At 51.8% G+C, this 16,650-nt stretch overlaps 3 non-coding genes across 3 annotated transcripts; 1 reads left to right on the top strand and 2 right to left on the bottom strand.

Moving 5' to 3' along the window:
- Window positions 1–2,632: 2,632 nt before the first annotated feature.
- Window positions 2,633–2,704, bottom strand: TRNAC-GCA. The gene has a single exon. It is a non-coding gene; the product is annotated as a tRNA-Cys (tRNA).
- A 1,402-nt stretch (window positions 2,705–4,106) lies between these two features.
- On the top strand, window positions 4,107–4,188 carry TRNAS-AGA. Its single transcript has one exon. It is a non-coding gene; the product is annotated as a tRNA-Ser (tRNA).
- A 5,883-nt stretch (window positions 4,189–10,071) lies between these two features.
- TRNAK-CUU lies at window positions 10,072–10,144 on the bottom strand. The gene has a single exon. It is a non-coding gene; the product is annotated as a tRNA-Lys (tRNA).
- Between the last annotated feature and the right edge of the window lie 6,506 nt (window positions 10,145–16,650).

The following is a 16,650-nucleotide window of genomic DNA, read 5'->3' as shown; positions in this document are numbered from 1 at the left end:
GTTGCAGTGCTTTCTCCCTCCCTTCATAACAATGGCCGTACTGGCTCAGACCAAAGGTCCATCCAGCCCAGTATCCTGTCTGCCAACAGTGGCCAATGCCAGGTGCCCCAGAGGGAGTGAACCTAACAGGTAATGATCAAGTGATCTCTCTCCTGCCATCCATCTCCACCCTCTGACAAACAGAGGCTAGGGACACCATTCCTTACACGGCCTGCCTAATAGCCATTAATGGACTTAACCTCCATGAATTTATCTAGTTCTCTTTTAAACCCTGTTATAGTCCTAGCCTTCACAACCTCCTCAGGCAAGGAGTTCCACAGGTTGACTGTGCACTGTGTGAAGAACCTCCTTTTATTTGTTTTAAACCTGCTGCCTATTACTTTCATTTGGTGTTCCCTAGTTCCTATATTATGGGAACAAGTAAATAACTTTTCCTTATTCACTTTAAGGTGTGGGGGCTGGGCTGGGCTGACTTTAGTCCCAGGCTGGGGTCTCCTGAATGGTGGGAAACATCCTTGGCTGCTACCCAGGGACAGCAGCTACTGGTGACATACCAGGGCTGGGATGTGAGGGGAATGTTGCATGGACTTTATCATACAGGCCCCATCTTGCTTCTCACAGCCCACAGGCGAGAATCTAGAGAAGGGTGAATCATTTCTCAGCTGCATTCTCAGGAGAAGCCAGTAGCCGTCCTTGACCAGAGACCCAGGGGAGCAACCACGGCAGTTCTGCGGAGAGCTCTGGTTGCCAGGGGATCCAGCTAGGAGAGGGAGTGCTGGGGGCTCTGCAGTTTTTGCAGTGGGGCTGTCTCAGGAGTCACAGGTGGCTTTGTTGAGGGGGTGGGGAAGTAGGGACTACAGGATGTGAGGCTGGCTGAAATGAAACTGCACAAAAAACCTCCCCCTTTGCTCCAGCTATGGCCCTACTTTGGCCTCTCCCCCTTTCATAAATATCTCCATATCTACTCCAGCTCTCAGAAACCCCCTCTCTCCCATGGGTATTTTCACGGTTTCTTCCTTTTTTCATGGAGAGAGAGAGAGAAAAAACAAACCTATTAATCTGAGCTACCAACACAGTTCACAGCATGAAATACACAATTTTGTGTTCAATGAGTTGTGTTCATTTACATAACATGAAAAATATGTTTTGGTCAATGCATGAAAACCTCACTGCATTGAACAACACACTGGATATAGTTAATGTACTACAGAATATTTAAAGAAGTTAAGAAAGATGTGCTTATAAATTAACATGTTGTGCCATTTACACACGCACAAGACACAGAAGAAACTGAAATCTGAGCTACTAAAATTTCCATTTTCTCACAGCATTTTAGTTCTCAATATTGTTTTAATTTGCTTATTTTTTTGGAACTAGAAATGAGGAAAGAGTACACTGAAGTCAGTGGAATTACCGCAGTGAGGGATTAGTCTCATTATTTGCCAATAACAAAACCTTTGTTAACAGAGAGTTAACTTTGACTGTGAATATCTCTTACCTTCCAGAACATCAACTTCAGTAAAACTCAAACTCTGGAAAAACAGGGAATACAGAGTGATGGTATATGCCCAGATAACCTTAACTCTGCCCTCTAGAAGAGAATCCCTGATAGCATATGAGAACAAGGAAAGGTTTGGGGACAAATTACATTTACTTCCCAAGAGTTTGTTTCTTCTGTAATTAATTGATCCTGGCCCCATCAATTGATCCTGGCCTGGTGTCTGGCTGTGGAATTTACTGTTTACTATTTTTATCCCAGTATATTTAAAGGCAAAACTGCTTTACAAAAGCTCCTTTATTCTAGGTTATACAAACAGGTCACTTCCTAGCTATTTCAAAGAGATGGAATTTTCCTGACCCACAGGGAACTTAAACTAACATGCTCAAGATCACACATTCCTTAGGAGAAAACGAAGGGGAAAAAAACCAAAACCCACCAAACCGTTGCTGTTTCTACCCAAATGATCAATGAGATCAGAAAGTGAGACTGTGCCATTAACTGTCTGGGACTACACTGACTCTGCAGTTACTTGGATGCAGACACACCCAGCTCTACGGTTGGTAAACGTACAGAGACTCTGCTGCTGCTCATGAACTAGCAGCACATGACCTCTAAACAGCTGCCATTCGAATGTATCTGAAAATTGCAAGGAACAACGATCTGTGTTAAAGGAAGGCTGCCATTTATTAGAGCCCCAGTTGATGCCGTGTGCACAAACAGAGGATTGAATGTGTAACAGGGAGTTTGTAAATCTTGGTTATTTTAGTTTTGTAACAGGCTCCTGTCCACCCCCAGTAGAGTTTTCAGTCCCAATGGCAACTTACTTACCAAAGGTAATACGGACTAGTCCATGCCTCCCAAGTGGATGTGGTTCTTGTTCTTCTGCACATTGTAGCCCATGGAGGCCAAGGACCTGCAAATGTGTCTTCATGTGTCTTTGTTTCATTGATGAAAATAAACCAAGACACTTAGAGGATTGAAAGTGATTTCTGCTGGGGGACGTTTGCTAGGTGTTTATGCATTTGCACAGGAAAACAGTAAGTGTGTCCATTCATTTCAGGAATCCCTATATAGCAGAGCTCCTGAGCATACTAGAAATGGAATTATTTTTATTGAAGAAACAGGCTTGTAAGGGGGCACTTGGATTTGAACCGAGGACCACTTGATCTGCAGTCAAACACTCTACCACTGAGCTATACCCCCATGACATTTACATAGGCCAGTCTGTGATCTTAAGGATTTTGAAGGACGGGCTCTGCCTCAGAGAGCTCCTTTCCTATTCCCAGACCACAGGGGTTTAAAAAATGGGGTTTGATTAAACTTTATATACACATGTAGACACCACAGCTTGCACACCCACCAACATAGCTTCCCCCACTGACATAGCTACCACCTCTCGGGGAGATGGGTTAACTGCACGGACGGGACAGCTCTCTCCCCTCTGCTTAGAGCAGCTTCATTATTTATGAATAGGTGGGAAATAACCTCCTGAATGGACAGGAACCAATGTATCAGATATTGCTGTGTCTGCATTCAATATGGGTAACTGGTCATACTGGGCTGGATTGGTAGGAGCGTTGCCAGCAGATCGAGGGAAGTGATTATTCCCCTCTAGTCAGCACTGCTGAGGCCACATCTGGAGCATTGCGTCCAGTTTTCCCCCCACCCTCCCACTACAGAAACAAATTGGAGAGAGTCTAGGGGGCAGGGGACTTACAGGGAGAGGCTGAGGGCAGGGCCGCCCAGAGGGAGGGCAGGGGGGGTCAATTTGCCCCAGGCCCTGCAGGGCCCCCAGGAGAATACAGGATTCTATAGTATTGCAACTTTTTTTTATGGAAGGGGCCCCTGAAATTGTTTTGCCCCAGGCCCCCTGAATCCTGTGGGCGGCCCCTGCCCAGACCGTGGTGCTGCCCCCCCACTCCACCCCCTTCCCTCATTCTCCTCCCTCCGAGGCCCCCCCTGTGCTCCGCCCTCACTCCCATTTGTCCACTTCCCACCCCTGCTCTTTGGCTGAGGCCTGCTGGTCGCTGGCTCCTCTCCTCCCCCAAGGCCTCCTCGCGCCTCTCCACCCCTACCCCAACCCCAAGGTCTGCCTGCTGCCCCCCCCTCTGCCCCTCCCCTGAGACCTATCCTATCCATCGCCCACACCTCTCTGCCCCTCCCTTGAGACCTACCCTGTCCACCTCTTTCTTTGATCATCTCTTGTTATTCCTTGAAACATCAAGGATGGAATAAAAAGCGAGTTTACTCCAGGGTGAGGAAAGAAAGGAGCCATCAACCCCCTGGCAAAGCTCAGTGCCCCAGAGAAAACCTGCCCCCTGCTATCGCAGTCACTGATGTACTGGGGATATGACGGGAAAGGGACTGATCGAGGCAGGAAATGGACAAAAATCTACAGCAACATCATTAACCACAAACACACTCTCCTCGTGCTCCAGCCAGAAGGGAAAGGAGCAGGAATTCTTGCAGTTCAGCCATGGACACACTTACACAAGGGCACAGCAGTGTGTGTGTTGTGTTGTGGAAGCTGGTCTGAGGAAACAACTGGAATTGATCACTCAGTGAGAACAGAACTAGAGTGCAGTGAAAGCCACATACCAAGCAAGTAGTTGTGGCTGAGTGGTTAAGACGATGGACTAGAAATCCATTGGGGTCTCCCTGCGCAGGTTCAAATCCTGCCAACTACGCAGGAAGTTGTAGCTCTTTAGTTTCAATGGAGCTGGGTCTTGTCTCACTCTTCAGTTATGTCTACATGAAAGAATAATGCGGCTTAAGTTAAAGTGTTTTAATTGAACAGCTGTTGCATGTCCACCCTGTGTCACCAAAGCACATCCATGCTAGCATCTCTTGGATCACCACAGAGAGCAGTGCACTGTGGGTAGCTATCCCACTGTGCAACTGGCTGCAGGGTGCTTTGGGAAGGGTTTGCAATGCCTCACGGGCTGGTACAGCATCACATGATGCAGGTTTCTATCCCATTGGTCCATGGGCATCCTACTAGATTGCCAGCTGCTTTCCAACTGCAGTGTGTGTGGTGGGGTAGAGAGCCTGTGTGTGTGGGGGGGACAGACAGTGTGTGCGTTGCGGAAGAGTGAGTGTGTCGCACACTGTCTCTAAGTTCAGACAGCTGCTGGAAGCAACCAGTCCTGAGGCAGGGGACAGCCCCGACATCAGCCCCCTTCTCTCACTGGCTCAGCTCAGCACAGCACTCTCTGACACGCACACACACACTGCTGCCTGCTTAGCTCTGTGTCAGGGGTGCTGGAACAGGGGGATTAGAGGGCAATGCCCCCCCCGCTCTTTACTGGCTGTTAGGACAAATGATGGACGGGGGGGAGGGTGCAGTCTTGGGGAAGAGGTGTCTGTGGGTGTGGCCTCGGGGGGAGAGGTGCTATGAGTGGGGGTCCTTAGGGAAGGGGTGTCATGGGGGTGCCACAGTTCGGACAATGGTGCCCCCCCCCACTGTAAGGAAGCTTCTGCTGCCCCTGCTCTGTGTTGGCAGAGCGGGAGAGAGCAGCATCCACGGCAGTGATTTGCTCCCCGGGGCTCCGGCAGGGGGGCTCGGGAGGTGATTTAAAGGGCCCGGGGCTCTGGCCGCTGCAGGGAGCCCTGAGCCCTTTAAATCACCAGCCTGGGGAAGCCGGGCGGGGCTGGCACAGCGTACCGGCTCTTGCCGGTACCCCATACCGGAACATACCGGCTTACTTTCACCTCTGGAAGGTCCTCACGTGGATCAATAACTCGTTAAAAGATAGGAAACAAAGTGTAGGAATAAATGGTCAGTTTTCAGGATGGAAACAGGTAATTAGTGGTGTCTGTATTGGGACCAGGACAAGTCAACATATTCAATAAACGACCTGCTAAACAGTGAGCTGACAAAATGTGCCGATGATCCAAAACTACCGGCTTGCTGCCTAGAACAAACGCTCCTTGAGTGGGGTGATCCACAGGGAGTAGCTCAAACCTCCAAAGTGCCTGGCCAGGGGCAGGACATTAGCACAGCAAGGGAGGGGTGTGGCAGTGACATCACAAAGGCCTTTTGCAGGACCTCAGACTATTGGTCAAAGGTGGTGGGGAGGTGGTGACCTCACAGAGAGATGCTGACATCAGCCAGGCAGGACAGCGGCGAGGGGCCAGGGAAACCTCAGAGACCCCTGTGGCTTTGCTTCAGCAAGTCTCCTTCTCCAGGTCTCTCTTTGAGGACTGAGAGAGTATTCGGGTTCACGGACGTGAGCGCCAGGAAGAACCTCTTTCGAATTTTCTCCCTCCCTTTTCCTGATTTTACTAGAAAACAGCCATCCCTGTTTAGAAGGTAAGAGCCTCCTTGAGGTTTGAAACCTGTTCAGTCTGATCCATCTGGTGACAGTTGAATTCTAGGCATGGAAAACACGGTCTTAAGGAGGCCGAATTTTATTCCGCACCTGGGATTTTGTCCCTTACAATCACTGGGGACATTAGGGTTTGTCCTTTTTGTTTCACCTTTTCCTCCATCCATCCCTTCCTCCTTTCTCTTTGTCTCTTGCTTCTTTTGTCCTTTCTCCTGTTCCCCTCCCAACAGCAGGAGCGGTGTGTGTGTGTGTGTGTGTGTTGCGGGGGAGTGCTCTGCAGCTCCCACTCTGGGAGGTCCACCCAAAAATGTGGGGCTGAAATAGTGCTCGGGCAGTGAGCCCCACCGGTGACCTGGGCCATCCTTTGGGCTCTCTGGTGAGAACCCTCAGCCTCCCGTCCTCAGTCTCTACCCTGATTGGCTGAGCACAGGGACGGCTCTAGGATTTTGACCGCCCCAAGCAGGCCGGCGCGCCGCAGGGGGGCGTGCTGCCAGTCGCCGGTCCCGGGGCTCCGGTGGACCTCCCGCAGGCATGACTGTGAAAGGTCCACCGGAGCCGCCTGCCGCCCTGCCGGCAAAATGCTACCCCAAGTGCGCGCTTGGCGCGCTGGGGTCTGGAGCCAGCCCTTGCTGAGCAGGGGGTTATTGACAGGGAGGAGACTCGGGCCCTTGTTGTTCTCTTTTAAGACCAAGGAAATAAGTCATAACCAGTCATATGTTTGATAAATTTTGCTGCTTCTCTGCATTAATTGTCTCTGAGCAGTTCATGATTCTCTCTAACATTGCAGTTCTCCTAAAATACTTGCTGAATAATTACTGTGCACTGTTGTTGGTCTGGAGCTCATCTGAGAGCACTTTATTCAGGTCATTCAGTGTCTGAAATTCAAGATCTGATGGTTAGTTTGAAAATCAGGGCTCTTGGGTCCTATTCCCAACTCTGCCACTGACTGGCTGTGTGATCTAAGACAAGTCAATTCTCCTTTCTCAGCCTTAGCTTCTCCCTCCTTGAAAGAGGGAGGATAATGAGCCGCTCCTACCTACCTAAACACACACACACTTCCCTAACACACACACTGTCTCTCCGCACACACAAACAGTCTCCACACTGCAGTTGAAAGGCAGCTGGCAATCTAGTAGGATGCCCATGGAACATTACACCATGGGACCAGCTCATGCTGCTGTCTCTGTGCATCGGTGACCCTCACGGGCCAGCTTGAGTAAGGGACTGTTGGCCCCTTACTAAAACTTAGTGTGGGTTTTGGTTGGCTAGTTCCCAGCACCAATAGAAGGGGGAAGGGCCAATGGGAAATCAGGACCCTGAGACTGACAGCCCCCAGGGGCAATGGGGAGAGGCCAAAGCTCCAAGTTAGCCACACTGACAGGCCAGGCAGTGTAATGAGGGAGTCACCAGGCCAGGGGGTCCCATCCTCCGTGGGAGCTGGAACTGCCTGGGCCAGAGTGGGGCAGAGCTAAGGAGAGAGCAGGAGCCCGAGAAGAGCCGGGGAGCAGAGCTGCACCAGCCGGGGAGAACCAGAGCAGATCTGTGCTGGGAGCCGAGCCGCAGCAGCACGAGCCATAGAAGCTGCCCAGGGAGCAGGTCTGTGCTGGGAGAAGAGCTGCAGCAAGCAGAGCCAGAGGAGCAGCCCAGGGAGCTGGAGGCAGAGCCGCAGCAGCACTGGGGCTGGAGGTGGGTGCAGTGAGTAGCGTGGGAGGGACCCTGGGCAGAAGGCCCAGCAGAAGGAGATGCCACCCGTCAAGAGATCTTGCAGGCCAGACTTTTGGGGGTGGGGGGATCATATCCCCTACATGGGGGCTGACACTGGGAACAAGGGGCCTGTCACCTAGAGCATGTGGCCACTGCCAGAGCAAGTGTCCAGCCCGTGGTGTCCCTGCAGCACAGCCAGGGCCTGGGAAGGAGCCTGGGACATGTGAGGGAGAGACTGTGACCTGCCCTGACCCTCCAGAGACGCTGGTTGTGATCTCCCTGCGCCACAGAACAGGGTGACGTGTTTTCCTTTCCCATCTTTCCTTGTGTTTTACATTGATTGCTGGGTAATAAATGGTGTTTGCTTGTATCACATGCAATGAGGAGTGGGTCAGGGAAGTGCCCAGTGTGGAGACACTGTAGCCCAGGGGTCTCAAACATGCGGCCCGCGGGCCGCATGCGGCCCGCGGAGCTCTTCCCTGCGGCCCGCGGAGCTCCCCAGGGGAGCTCCGCAGGGCCCCCCAAGAGAAAAGCGGAGGCTCCCGCCTCCGCCCCTCTCCTGGAGCCTCGGCGCATAGAGCGCCGAGTCTCCGTCCGAGCGCCTGAGCCCCGCCCGCTCCGAGCCGCGTGGGGAGGGGGCGGGGCTGGGAGCTCTGGGCTGAGCGCTGCGCTCGGCGTGGACCTCCCAGCCCCGCCCCCTCACCACGCGGCTCTGAGCGGGACCGCCGGAGACGCGCTCGGGTAAGGGGGAAGGGAAGCGGGACCCGCCGGGGCCGGGCTGGGGGGGGGGAAGGGAAGCGCTCAGGGCTGGGGCAGAGGATTAGGGTGTGGGGGGATGAGGGCTCTGGCTGGGGCTGAGGATTAGGGTGCAGGGTCCTAGTGCCTGCCCTCCGCCAGTACTGGCAAGGCAGGCTTCCCTTACCCTGAGCCTCTCCAACCCCAAACCCTCAGCCCCAGCCAGAGCCCTCATTCCCCCCGCACCCTAATCCTCAGCCCCAGCCCTGAGCCCCCCCACATCATGAACCCCTCATCCCCCTGCACCCTAATCCTCAGCCCCAGCCAGAGCCCTCATCCCGCCCCCACCCTAATCCTCTGCCCCAGCCCTGAGCGCCCCCACATCATGAACCCCTCATCCCCCCGCACCCTAATCCTCAGCCCCAGCCAGAGCCCTCATCCCCCCGCACCCTAATCCTCAGCCCCAGCCAGAGCCCTCATCCCCCCACACCCTAATCCTCTGCCCCAGCCCTGAGCGCCCCCACATCATGAACCCCTCATCCCCCCGCACCCTAATCCTCTGCCCCAGCCCTGAGCGCCCCCACATCATGAACCCCTCATCCACAGCCCTCACCCACAGCCCAACCCTCTTCCCTAGCCCTGAGCCCCCTCACATCATGAACCCCTCATCCACAGCCCTCACCCCACAGCCCAACCCTCTTCCCTAGCCCTGAGCCCCCTCGCATCATGAACCCCTCATCCACAGCCCTCACCCCACAGCCCAACCCTCTTCCCTAGCCCTGAGCCCCCTCGCATCATGAACCCCTCATCCACAGCCCTCACCCCACAGCCCAACCCTCTTCCCTAGCCCTGAGCCCCCTCCTGCATCATGTACCCCTCGCCCTCAGCCCCACAGCCCTCACCCCTGCACTCCCTCCTATCCCCAAACTCCGTCCCAAAGCCTGCACCCCCACCCCCTGCCGCAGCCTGGAGCCTGCATCGAGCACAGAGCCTGCATCCAGACCCCCTCCCCCACCCAAACTCCCTCCCAGAGCCTTAGGCAGTAAATCTAAGTGCGTGTTTTGTCCTTTGAGTGAGGTGCATTACTGAGTGTATATATTTATTAAAACTGCGCGCGCTTAGGGGAGGAGGTGGAGAAGAGACAGGGCAGGGGCGGGGCCTCATGGAAGGGGTGGATTGGGGGTGGGGCCAGGGGCAGCAAGGGGGCGTGTCAGTGATGCGGCCCTCGGGCCAATGCACTAGTCCTCATGCGGCCCTCGGGGTCATTTGAGTTTGAGACCCCTGCTGTAGCCCCCGTTCAAGTGATCATGACAAGATTGGGGGTCATCAAACCCCCCAGGATTCCTGGGCCCAGCCTTGTTGGGGTCACGAGGTCTCTGCCACACAGGAGAGTAGAAAGAGCATCCTTCGGATCAGGCAGCCTCTGGGTAAGGGGGTGGGGACTCAGATCCTTCCGCCAGCCACTTGCACCAGGGTTGTGTATAAACCAGGAAAGTTCCCCACAATAGCCGGACCTGAACCCCCTGTACACTTGTGCTCTGTCCTCATTGCTTCTCTGTCTCTCTTCCCCTCATCTCTGCTGCTCCCCCTCTGGGCTTTCTCAGCACCTGGCCCCACAGCGCTTCCTGCCAGCCAGAGACTGTGTGTCCTAGGCCTGCTCCTGTGGATGTGGCCTCTCTCCTGCTTCCTGAGGAAAGGAACCTTTCCAGGAAATGGCCACAGCTTCTGGGAATCCGCATGTGGCTGGTGGACAGCACCAGGAATCATTTGGCTCCTGGCACACAAGGCAACTTAAAAGCTGAGCGCCCAGACAGGGGCTTGAACCCTGGACCCTCAGATTAAGAGCCTGATGCTCTACCAACTGAGCTACCTGGGCTTCTTGAGAACATCTTCACTGTTCAGCACATGAGCGAGCAGGCCGGCAAATGAGAGGCAAAAAAAGTCCCCAGAACCCCTCCTCTTTTTCTACACAGCCACTGCCTGTCAGCAGGATTCCTCCTCCTCCTCCCTCCTGTGCCTCAGTGCGACTAAATCTCCACACCTAGACAGCCGGTCCATCCGCTGCACCCCAATTCCCCATGCCTGAGCCTCCCTGCCAAAACCCTGCACCTGGCTCCAGAGAATTAAGTCTCACATCTCACTGGGAACTTGACTTCTTGTGCCCAGAGAGTCTCAGCCCCCCTCAGCAGATGACCTGAGATACACAATGTCCATCTTTTCCAAAGAAGGGCTTGGAGGGGTTTTTCTCATGTTACCATGTGGCCTAATGGATAAGGTGTCTGAGTGTGGATCGGAAGACTGAGGTTTCGAGTCCCTTGGTGGTTGTGTTTCTGCAGTTTCACTGTTGTGCTGAACGTCCTGCTCCCTTCAGGGCTGGAGCCTCTTCTTGGCCGCTCAGGCCAATGCTCTGGCTTTAGCTAGAGCCCTGGGAAGGAGTTGGGGGTTGGGCATCACAAAGGCTGGGGCATAAGCCCCAGGTGCTTCCAGTCTCGCCTTTGCCCTTCCTGACTTGCCAAAGAAAATGGGCGGCTGCCCGGGCTAGCATGTGCGCCTGTCCCTGTGCTGGAGGGTACTTGCTACATAGCGTCTTCAGAGCCTGGGTGTTTCTCTGCTTCTCGCCAGCTCGGAAAAGCCTCTTGGGGTTAAATCTCCTGCCCCACTGCCAAAGTGAGCACCGTGAGTGGGACCAGTCAGAGGCCCCACCATGGGGCTGGCCCTGCTTTCCTACCATCTTGTGATGTTGGCCACAGAGCATCAGCAGCCGCCCTGCATGCTGGTGACCTTCAGTGGGTGTTTCTCATAGGACCTAATCACATCAGCCACGCCATCAGGGGCTCGTACACCTGCACATCTACCAACGTGATATATGCCATCATGTGCCAGCAATGCCCCTCTGCCATGTACATTGGCCAAACCGGACAGTCTCTACACAAAAGAATAAATGGACACAAATCTGACATCAGGAATCATAACATTCAAAAACCAGTGGGAGAACACTTCAACCTCTCTAACCACTCAGTGACAGACTTAAAGGTGGCGGTTTTGCAACAAAAAAACTTCAAAAACAGACTCCAAAGAGAAACTGCTGAACTTGAATTAATATGCAAATTAGAAACAATTAACACTGGCCTAAACAGAGACTGGGAATGGTTGGGTCATTACACTAATTGAATCTATTTCCCTATGTTAAGTTCTCCTCACACCTTCTATGGGCCATCTTATTATCACTTCAAAAAGTTTTTTTTCCTCCTGCTGATGATAGCTCATCTCAATTGATTAGACTTTTCCTGTTGGTATGCATACTTCCACCTTTTCATGTTCTCTGTATGTATAAATATCTCCTGTCTGTATGTTCCATTCTATGCATCCAAAGAAGTGAGCTGTAGCTCACGAAAGCTTATGCTAAAATAAATTTGTTAGTCTTTAAGGTGCCACAAGTACTCCTGTTCTTTTTGCTAAATTTTAGTGTTGAAACCCAAACCCCAGCCCATTTGACTTTGGAACCTCTGTCCCCTGCCTAGCAAGTGCTATTGAATTGAGGGTGAGTCCCTCAATCGGGGTCTGCCAAGCACAGTAGTGCTGCCCTCGATTCACACAACAAGGATAACAACCCTTTATTTCTCCTGCCCCTGTAACATGGAGACTGGGAATCCAACACCAGACAAAAGTGATCATTTCGGCAAGCAACCCAACCTATTTCCAACATACTGTAAAATGCACATGCAGACTCATACACGAAACCTTGCAAGAAAATGTTCCTGAGGGGGCCTGAAGCACCTGCTGCTGGAGGGAAGGAGGGAGCTGTGGGTTGGGATTGAGGAGCAGCATGAGGAGGGAGGACCTGTGGGTTGGGATTGAGGGGCACTGGGAATAGGAGGGGGCTGTGGGCTGGGATTGAGGGGCAGCGTGAGGAGAAGGGGCCTGTGGGTTGGGATTGAGGGGCACTGGGAATAGGAGGGGGCTGTGGGTTGGGACAGAGGAGAAGGGTGAAGAGGAGCAGGCTCTGATTGGCAGTGAGGAGCAGTGAGCATAGGAGGGACTGAGGGTTGGGTCTGAGGGGCACTGGGAAAAGAGGGGACATGGGTTTGGGCTGAAGAGCATCTTCATTTGGGGATCCAGCAGGACAGGGGAAGGCAGCAGGTGATTCTAATTCCTTAGGGATATTCTATGTGTTTGTATGTGTGTGTGTGTGTGTGCAGGGAAGGAACATGCTCTATGCCCAGAGGCCTTTATTCCTCCAGGCTGCAAGGACAGAGGGGCTGTCAGGAAGTTGCCCCTTCAAACCCCCCCCCCCAAAAAGGGCCTTCTGAGGAAAGGGAAAATCCTGCAGAGAAAAAGTAACAAAAAGAGGACCGTGGGGCGGCATTTTCCGAGGAGGGTGGCAGGAGGGTCCGGCGGACCTCCGGCAGGCTTGCCTGCGGAAGCTCCACTGGAGCCGCGGGACCAGCGCACCCTCTGCAGGCACGTCCCCCCAGAGCCGCGGGACCGGCACCCGGCAGCGCACCCCCTGCGGCATGCCGCCCTGCTTGGGGCGGCCGGATTACTAGAGCCGCCCCTGGTCGCCACTTCCTCTGCTGTCACCTGCCTGTCTCCTGCAGCCTCTGCGCTGCCACCTAGTGGGGGAACCTCGCTACAAGTGCAGCCTGGGCAGCCTCTGTCATTGCAACACCATGGGCAGGGCGTGAACCACCAGCTGGGGGAGCCTAACACCCTGCCCCGCCCCTTCCACCTGAGGCCCCGCCCCTTCTGCAAACACCCCTGTGCCCAGCATACACCAGCCCTTAGATCCCTCTTGGTATTTCAATGCAGGCACTGACCTGTGAGAGGAAAACATCAGCTCACAAACACAGAGACTGAATTTCCCACATTTAATCTCGCTGCACTTTCCAGAAAGTCACAAAATTCATTTAGTTCTTGCTAGGACAGAGAAAAAATAAGTGACACTAAGTTTTTGGCTCAGTTAAATAAAATTAAGAATTTAATTAACATAGTAAAAATATGTCCTGATTCCGCTAAATAACACCATAACATGAAATAAGAAGAGACAAATCTTGTCAGTGATGACTAATTTCGCAAATGACCTTCCCATTATTAATTGCCACACCACCCCCATTGGAGGTCTGGGCACCTCCAGTGTCACTGCTCTGCATTCACCTTCCCCTTAGAATTGTTCTCGGACATTCCCAAATTTGGAAAATTGTGCAGTTCACAATGTGAATAGTGACCCCGGCTCCTTCCTGCACCTGCTCTACATTGCTCCACAGCAGCTTCTCCCCCTGCAGAGTCACCCCAGCACTGCAGTGCAGCCACCCAGGGTTTTGCAAAAATTAATAATACAGAGTTTGGAGGAAAGTAAACATTTTTGAGTTGTGGAAATAGCAAAAGGCAACAGTTGTGGTGTTACAAGAAGGGCAGTTTTTGGTTTAATAATAAAACCCAGTTATATAAATGTAACTGTATGTGCAGCTCTGTGCACTCATGTTGGATGGAAGCTTAGTAATTAAATTATACAAGAGGGTCAGGTAAAGTGGCTGCTACCACCACTGTGTTTTGTCCCAAGAAGCATTTATAGACATTCTGAGGGGAAATGGGCCCTTTGCCCACAGAAATGGTCTATAGGGGACGGCTGCAGGCAGCAGGCGGAGAGATAATCTCATCAAAATGATTTGACTCCTGGGTAATGTAAGCAAAATCACTAAAGGAATGTCTTCGGTTTCTATTGGCACTTAACTTGCCTGCCCCTGGCTGTCTCTGGTTGTACAAAATGGACGTGTAATCGGGGTACAGTTGTGTAAAAAAAAATTATTGCAGTGCAAGGGATGTTAGACAAAACAAAATGTTGTGTGTAATTGTGTAAGGTTTTAAAAACCTAAAGTGAGACTTATGGTTTGTAACATAATGTTATGAAGATTAAACTATGGAAGGAATGTGCGTTTTCCCAGGACGTGTGCAGTGTATATTGAAGAAGGGGTAAAAGAAATGCAAACAAAACATGGTACTTAATTCAAACCCTATTAGGGCTCCAAAGGGAGCCACAATAGGTTGTGGGTTTTTTTTCAGATCTGTGTGTTATGAAGCAGAAGATGAAAGTGGAAAGTAATCAGAACTCCGGTGGAAGTTGATTGTGTCTCTGAGCTGCTGATGGCTTTGGATCCAAAAGCAACCCCGAAAGCCGGGGTGAATGCAAATGACCTAGCTGATGGGGGAAGGAGAGAACTGGCCATCAGTGGCAGCACAAAGGAGTTGCAAATAATAAATACATCTGGTCAGCAAACAAGCTACTGGAAGACTCAGACTGTGGCCCTCCAGGAAAGGGAGGTGAAAAAACAAGTCAAGCCTGAAAATAAGGGGGACAGGTTAACCCTAAGGAGTGTGTGTGTGTATGTACAGTGCTAAAGCTAAATCTAAAGCTGTCTCTCAGCTATTACCTGAGGATAAACTTAAAGCTTGGTACAGCAGAGAAACTATTGCAAATTGGGTCTGTTGTACAAGAGGGGAAACTGAGGCACACCACCTCATGAATTTCATAAATGACCAGCGAGTGGGGTAATTCACTATCTGACTATAGAACTAAATAAGGACAGCCTGGAGGTAATTCTTCTGTTTTTCCTGCAATCAGCAAGGAAATTTGTAAAAGGAAGTGGTATTATTATTATTAAGCACTTATCTGTCCCCACCGGGGGTGTGTGTGTGGAAATTGTTTCTTTTGTTTCTAAGACACTCTACAAACAAGCTGGTGCCAGCAAAAGACTAACCCAGAATACCATGAATCTATGTTTTGTGTTGTTTGTCTGTGGTGTTTGTCTTGTTGTTAGCATTGTTGTGTTTCAATGAACAGAAAACCTCATGACATGGGTGAGGATGGCTTCAAAAGGCTGACCTGGGGGAAGATGTGTATGGAAATTCAAAATGCTCGACTAGGAGGCCAGCACCTGTGTAATAGCTACCGTGGTATCTGGAAGTGAATCGGCAGCTAAGGTGGGCCTCACAAGCTGTATGGGAATAATGAGAAGGGGATTTGCTCGCTGGGAATCAATGGATGGGTGTGTAAAATGGTGTAAATCCAGAGAAGATGTTTGAATGTGCCCCTCCCTGATGGCCGCAGAGGAGCACACCCAATGGCCCGTGGCAAGGGGTGGACAATTGGGTGTACTGTGTACGAGGTGTTTTGCTGGAAATGTACATATTACTGGGGGCACAATTACACCAGCCCCTAACCAAATTCCACACTACACAGTGCTCTCTGGGCTTTGGCACACAGATAGATCTGTGAATCTTACTGCTGTGAATAATCGAACCAGCGCATACAGCCTGATTCCACACCACGTGGTTAAGTTGGTTTGGACAATAACCCATTTCCTTGTGGACATTCAATGGACTAATGATATGGACAAAAGCACGAAAACCTGCAGCGGCAGCGTATTGCAACTGCCAGCAACTGGACACGTTAAGAGCTTGACCCCGTCGAAGGAGGAGAGGAGGTGTTTCGGTGGTGGCCAGGATGTTGGACCATGCTGCAGTGCTCAGGTCTCTCGGTGTTGCTGTGGATTATTACAGCAGCTGGTGTATTGCTAAGTATACTTGTGTTACATTGCCTATGGAAATAACCAAGAAGTAATGGAGTAAGCCCCTCCCCCCTGTACTAGACAACCTGGACCCAACTATAGTGGGAAGTCAGGAACACTAATTGGAACAGGTGTGGCAGCCCCGTACGAGAGAAGGTGCAGGGCACTGTACTACGCACGGGGCAGTGAGACAAATGGAATATCAACACCTTCCACCTTGATGCCTGGCCCGATCAGGAAATGTGTCACCATATGTCCTATGTTTTGCTAAGGGGGAGAATGGGAACAGGGCCACAGGCAAGGCTCTGTGGTGTCAGGGCTGGGATGGGGACACCGAGGAAGGAAACTGGAATCATTGCTTGCTGGAAGTTCAATCCAATAAACATCTAATTGTTTGCACCTTCGGACTTTGGGTATTGCTGCTCTGTGTGTACGCGAGAAGGACACAGTAATGGGAGGGTGAAGGGATAAACCCTCTAACACTAACTAACATCTAACACACATTTCAACCTCTTCTTTTCACACTGTTGCTCATTCTCAGGGGCTGCTTTGTCTCCAGACAGATCCATTCTCTTTCAGGACGGCCTTGCTCTTTCCGTCTGTTTCACTCACTGAGGTGTCAGAGTAAACACTCCCCTTCCTAGTCTCAGACAAACACTAGTATTAACTGTTTGCTACTGATGGGTTTAGAAAGCATTTGTCAAGATGCCATTTCTGGGGGATTTTTCCCAAGATCCAGTATTTTGTGTTCAAACATCTCCCAGCTTCCTTGGTGAAAATAAGGCCAAGGTTTCCTTGCAATGTAGAGGGAGTTTTT

This window comes from Mauremys mutica, unplaced genomic scaffold (assembly GCF_020497125.1).
Source record: "Mauremys mutica isolate MM-2020 ecotype Southern unplaced genomic scaffold, ASM2049712v1 001096F_np12_obj, whole genome shotgun sequence".
Classification (NCBI taxonomy): Eukaryota; Metazoa; Chordata; order Testudines; family Geoemydidae; genus Mauremys; species Mauremys mutica.
This window is presented reverse-complemented; position numbering and strand designations above follow the sequence as displayed.